The sequence below is a fragment of the Eptesicus fuscus genome, chromosome 8, assembly GCF_027574615.1.
Source record: "Eptesicus fuscus isolate TK198812 chromosome 8, DD_ASM_mEF_20220401, whole genome shotgun sequence".
NCBI classification, from domain to species: domain Eukaryota; kingdom Metazoa; phylum Chordata; class Mammalia; order Chiroptera; family Vespertilionidae; genus Eptesicus; species Eptesicus fuscus.
Genome location: NC_072480.1, coordinates 87,009,111 through 87,015,677, shown reverse-complemented (window position 1 = coordinate 87,015,677; position 6,567 = coordinate 87,009,111). Strand labels below are relative to the sequence as shown.

Sequence of the window (6,567 nt, the reverse complement as noted above, 5' to 3'; positions counted from 1 at the left end):
CCATGTTGTCACAAATGGTAAGTTTTCATTCTTTTTTATAGCTGAGTAAAATTCCACTGTATATATGTTCCACATCTTATTTATCCAGTCACCTATCAGCAATAACTTGAACAGAGACAGAGATGTAAAAATTAAAGAGGCCTTTGAACCCCCCAAATTCAACTGGCAGGAAGCCAGCTGAGGAAAATGGCTATGCTGGAAACCCGTGCTACCTGTCATGTAAAAGAAGTGAAACCGAGGCCTTTGAGGGCTGAGTAAGGAACTACTGGGGTGTAATTTCCTGGCAGGGAGCAGGACTGCATTCTAGTTAAGGAATTTCTAATACTTGCCTACATGGGCTTCAGAACTGCTCATGGGCAGTAACTTCTGTGTGCCATTCATTTTCAGTCTTTCTAACCGGAGTCATCCTGTCTATCCCACCACTGTGTATTGGGTTTGCAGAGGGGCAATACGTGTCTGGTTCATAGGCCTACAGATCAGGAGGAAATGTTCGTGAGAGCTGTACTAAGAACTACACACGCCCAGTCTCATCTGCCTCTGGACCTGATTTAGATGACAAAATTCTGGACTTGGAGCTAATGGGTGTAGTCTTCTGTGTGCTTTGGAAGGGAGGGAGTCACTAGGTGCTAGAGTGTTGGGACATAGGGGGCCTCCAAGATGGCCCCCAACCATCCCTATGTCCTGGTAGTCACACTTCTGTGTTGTTCCCTCCCACAACATACCAGTGCTGATCAGTATAACCAACAGAATTACCCAGAAGTACAGAAGTCCTCACTTAACATAATCAACAGGTTCTTGGGAACTGGGACTTTAAGAGAAATGGAGTACAATCATGGGTAGCATAACAATGTTTCAGTCAACAATGGACTGCATGTATGAACTGCATATACATGGTCCTACAAGATTATAATAGAGCTGAAAAATTCCCATCACCTAGTGACATAATAGCCATCATAACGTCCTCGCTCAGTATGTTACCCATATATTTGTGGTGATGCTGGTATAAACAAACAACCTGTGCAACCAGATGTATAAGCATATAAAGAAAATATTTTTGTACAGCTGTACAATGTATTTGTTTTTAAGCTAAGTGTTACTACAAAAGAGTTGTTAAAAAACTAAAAAGCTTATAAAGTAAAAATGTTATAGTAAACTAATATTTATTATTGAAGGAATGTTTTTAAATTTATTATAGCCTAAAACTTAGGCCCTAAGTGTACAGTGTTTATAAAGTCTACAACAGTGATGGGCAACCTTTTGAGCGTGGTGTGTCAAACTTCGCCAAAAAACTGAGCATAACTCGGGTAGTGTGTCACTTTGAGGAAAAAACATTATTTCGCAAATGTTTCATCCTCGGCATGCGGCCGCCTCAGCGGCCACATGTCATCAGAAATGGCTACGCGTGTCAGTGCTGACACGCGTGTCATAGGTTCGTCATCACTGGTCTACAGTATACAGTGATGTCCTAAGCCTTCACATTCTCTCACCACTCACTCTCGGACTCACCAGAGCAGCTTCCAGTTCTGTAAGCTCCATTCATTGTTAAGTGCTTTATATACCAGATTGTACCATTTTTTATCCTTTATGCTACATTTTTACTGTACCTTCTCTATGTATGGCCTACAGTATTCAGTACAGTAACAGGCTGTGTGGGTTTGTAGCCTGGAGGCAATAGGCTATATACTATAGCCTAGATATGTAGTAGGCCATATACCATCTAGGCTTCTGGGCTTCTGGCTGAGCGGTGCACCCCCTGTAGGAGCACACTGACCACTAGGGGGCATCTCCTTTGTTGAGCGTCTGCCCCCTGGTGGTCAGTGTGGGTCATAGCAATTGGTCGTTCTGCTGTTCAATCGATTTGAATATTACCCTTTTATTATATAGGAACGAAATAAATGTGAGATATAGATATGATCAAGAAAGATAAGTAAAAACAAATAAGAATTAGTTTCCAATCTGCTTATTTCAACTCAAGGTCATGGCTGGCTGGCTATCCCAGCAGCTCAGGGAGCAAGTGGACCCAATCCCGGACAGGACATCCACACTCACTCAGACATGAGAACATGCCAACTCCACAAAACAGTGGCCCTGGCTGGGAAGCAGATTTTTTTCCCCTCATCTTGAAAAAAAAAGTTGTAATGAAACAACTCTGAATGAGAGGATGTTATTAAAGAACCTGCTGGAATGATACATCTTTCTTAGATTATAAAGGGCTACCACTTGTATTGCTCCTGTGTCTCATCAATTACTCTGACGGAGACCATGCTGTTAGCTGCCCCAATCATATCCAGAGACTACGGGCCTGGCCAACACTTTGATTGCAACTTAATAAGAGACCTTGAGCCACACAACCAGCTAAGCTGTTCCTGGATTCCTGACCCACAGAAACGGGGAAGTAATAACTGTTGTTTTAAGCTAAAATGTTTGGGGAAATTTGTTATGTGGCAATAAATAACTATTACAAGAAATAGGGCATTTTCCTTCCCAACAATGTAAAGATGTCCTTAGAAATGACTTACTTTTCTGGGTAGGTTCTTTGTTTTCTGTGGCTGTTAATAGCTTAGTCAGGATTCCTTTAAAAGATTCTGTAAGCTTCCATTATTCTTTGAAATAAGACTCACATGCAGCCCTAACCGGTTTGGCTCAGTGGCCAAGCGTCGGCCTTCGGACTGAAGGGTCCCAGGTTCGATTCCAGTCAAGAGCATGTACCTTGGTTGCAGGCACATCCCCAGTAGGGGGCATGCAGAAGGCAGCTGATCAATGTTTCTCTCTCATCGATGTTTCTAACTATCCCTCTCCCTAAAAAATCAATAAAATATATATATATTTTAAAAAAGAACCTTCATTATATATATAAAAAGACTCACATGCAAATAGAAATGCCAAAGAAAAAGGAGAAACATTTTCATACTTATCTGTTCTGATCACAGACTTTCACAGGGTCTATTTTCATTTGTCCATCCACATCCACTTGTAAGGATACTGACTACAGAAAGTAATTATCATTAACAAATTATCTTTTTAAAAAGCCAAAATTTCAGTAGCTAACAAATAGTTCCTAAAATCTGTGGAATGAAGGTTCTCCCCCTCTCCTCCTTCCAATTTTGCACACAAAAGTAATTAAGGCTACTTCTTTGTGTGGCAATACGTTTTTTATTACCACATAGAAAAAACGTTATCAGTTGCAAGTACAACTAAAAGGCTAAAAATAGATGGTCAATTGTTTCCTTGATTACAAAACCTAATTCTTCCTCTGAATTTAGGCAAAGTAACTACACGTGCTTTAAATCTTTAGCTTCTTGGTTAATAATACTATTCTTTTATACTGTGGTCCTCTTGCAATTAGTTGGAAAAATTAGAGACTAATCAAAAATCTTTTCTAAGTGTGATGATGGTATTATGGCTAGGAAAGAGGGAGGGAAGAAGTGGGGAGAAGGGGAGAGAGGATCCTCTCAAAAGATACCTACTAGAATGCTTCAAAATAATTGGAAGGGGAACAGTAGTTGGAGCTAATCTATAATAATAAAAGTATAATATGCTAATTAGACCAGACATCCTTCCGGACAAAGCCAGGACTGGTGCTGGCAGCTGGGGGAAGGCCTACTCTTGCATGAATTTCATGCATCGGGCCTCTAGTAGATGAATAAACATTAAACCAAGTAAAAGGTACATTGGGGTACCTTATACTCTTCTATTTTAAAATAATTTTTCATGATAAAATGTTTAAAGCTAACAGGCTTAAGATAAAAGAGATTTGTAGCCCTAACTGGTTTGGCTACGTGGATAGAGTGTTGGCCTTCAGACTGAAGGGTCCCGGGTTCGATTACGGTCAAGGGCATGTACCTTCGTTGCGGGCCCATCCCCAGTAGGGGGTGTGCAGAAGGCAGCTTGATAGATGTTTCTAACTCTATCCCTCTCCCTTCCTCTCTGTAAAAAATCAATAAGATGTTTTTTAAAAAAGGATTTGTAAATCTGTCAAGTGATAACATTCTGATTTAAAATAGCTTTAGATTCTTTTTTAAAAATATGGAGCACTTCACGAATATGCGTGTCATCCTTGCACAGGGGCTATGCTAATCTCTGTGTCGTTCCAGTTTTAGTATAAGTGCTGCCGAAGTGAGCACTAGTTTCAGATTTTTTTAAAAAGCCCTAGGGAAAACAAACTTGAATCCTATTTCCACTTAGCTTGTTTATTGTTTTTAAAATAATATACTTCAGTGGAAAAGCAAAACTGAAAAATGTTAAAGACCTCCATCTCCAGTATACTAAAGAATATTCTGAGTATTTAAAATCACAGTCAAAATGCTCAGGAGTGCACTGTATAACCTATATACCTCTAACACACAAGCCACATATCCTTAGAGAATTTCCCTTACTTTTATTACTCTTCATCTCTGTTCATGCTTCTCTTTGTAAACTCCCTGTCCATGGAGTGATGTGGGAGTGAGTTTAATAATACAATAGCTGCCTGTTGTCAAAACATGTCATTTTAGGTAGTTCTTATATAATGACAGCAGTACTAAAAGGGGTATTTTGAGGAGAAAATAAAAAGCATAAAGCCACCTTTTTCTGAAGGAAACTGTAAAAAAAAAAAGACATTCCCCTTTAAAAGGGGGAGGGCCTAGCCTTAGCCTTAATCAGTTAATTGTTCAGTTCACTGAAACTGAGGTCCTAAAAATAACAAGTTCTAAATGTGCAGCAGTTTCGGACTTTTACTTAGGATGTACCAGGTAGAAAGCTGCAAAGAATGTTCCTCCCACCGTAACAAGAAACAGCTGAATGATATACAAAATCATAATACTTTTGAGCCCTTAGGTGGTGGAGGCTGCAAAGCAATCAGGGAAACTCAGAGGACAAAGCACTCCAGGGAGAGACAGAAGTCTCGCCTTGGCAGGGAATGGGAGAAAAGGTGGCTGCTCTATACGCAGATGAGGAAATTAGATTTTAACATTTTTAATGGCCAAGCACGGGCTACTGCATCACTTTGCATCAAGACTGGCTATTTAATATGTGGGTCTTAGTGCAAAATGAAAAAGCAGGCAGGACACCTTACTCAAAAAAGAAGAATTCATGCGTGGCTCAGTGGTTGAGCACTGACCTATGAACCAGGTCAGGGTTCAATTCCCGGTCAGGACACATGCCCAAATTGGGGGCTTGATCCCCAGTGGAGGGCATGCAGGTGGCAGCCAATCAATGATTCTCTCAATATTGATGTTTCTAGCTCTCTCCCTTCCTCTCTGAAATCAACAAAAATATATTTAAAAAATAAATGAATTCAAGACAGTGACAGCACAGCGTTCTAAGTGTGGGGCTGTGTGTGACTGCACAGGTCATACCATGAGGCCAGTCCTGGCTGCGGGCCTCAGACACAAACAGAGTTCCCACTCACCTGAACGCTCTTCTCCACCGGCCTTCAGCTGGCGTTCCGGAGGAGTGAGCGCAGTGCAGATGACTGGAGAAGACAAAACCACCGAGATGCAAACAAGGAGGTGATTGGTGGCTATGGAGGGACGAGCTCAAAGCCCCACTACCTTGGTGGATCCTTCTCTACAAAACCTTAACCCGCAGGGGGCAGTACACCAAATACTATGGTCACAGGACATTGGCAAATACGTTTCTAGAGAAGCAGTAAAAGCAAAATCCATCCTCCTCCCCCAGGACGTAGGCAAACACTTGGTGCTGCTGGGGGAAGGGTAGAAGCAACTATTCTCTGTCTTGGTGGAGGAGCAGGTTCAGATAACAAACAGATGTCTGCTATTACTGGGGAGTAACAATGGCCGTCGACAACAGGGGAAGTGTGAGAGCAGGAAGAAGGCCCCCTCTCTGATACAGGTAAGCAGGGCCAACGGAAAGCTGAGGGCAGAGCAGGCACACAGGAAAGCCTCGCATCTCCACCCCTTTCCTGAACACAAAGTAGCAGCAGCCAGTTCATCATTAGTACAGCCTGAGGTCTATGGGCTCCGAGTCTCTGAGTAACAATAGACTTCTATTGCAAAAATATCTTTCAAAAATGAACGAGACGCTTTTAAAACATACAAAAGTTGAAGAAAGTCATCACCAGCAGACTTGTATTAGGGTTACACAGGCCTATTTAAACTAGTTAAACAAGTCTTTAAGGCAGAAGAAAATTAAACCAGGAGGAAATATGAATCTATACAAAGACATAAAGAGCACTACGTGGGTTATTTAAGAAATCTTTGCTTAACCCAAGGTCTCAAAGGGGTCTGTGTTTTCTTGTAAAAGCTTGTAATAGGTTTTATGTTTAAGTCTATGATCCACTTTCAGGGAATTCCCAGTTGAGGCATGTGCCTGAGTTGCAGGTTCGGTCCCATGGGGGTGTGTGCAGGAGGCAACCAATCGACGTCTCTTACACATTGAAGTTTCTCTCTCTTCCCCTTTCTCTTAAATCAGGGAGAGGCATATCCTCAGGTGAGGATGGAAGAAGAAGAGAAAAATAAGTAGATTCTTCCTAGCTATATAATATTCTACAGTTTTAGCATACAATCCGTATGAAGACATTAACACAAATTACCTAATGAAATGTTTAGAAAAAAGGTTTTTTATGGT

The 6,567-nt window shown here is 41.2% G+C and overlaps 1 non-coding gene across 1 annotated transcript; it reads right to left on the bottom strand.

The window, feature by feature from the left end:
- Nucleotides 1-4,020: 4,020 nt before the first annotated feature.
- On the bottom strand, nucleotides 4,021-4,124 carry LOC114233286 (U6 spliceosomal RNA). Its single transcript, XR_003619436.2, has one exon. It is a non-coding gene; the product is annotated as a U6 spliceosomal RNA (small nuclear RNA).
- Nucleotides 4,125-6,567: the final 2,443 nt, after the last annotated feature.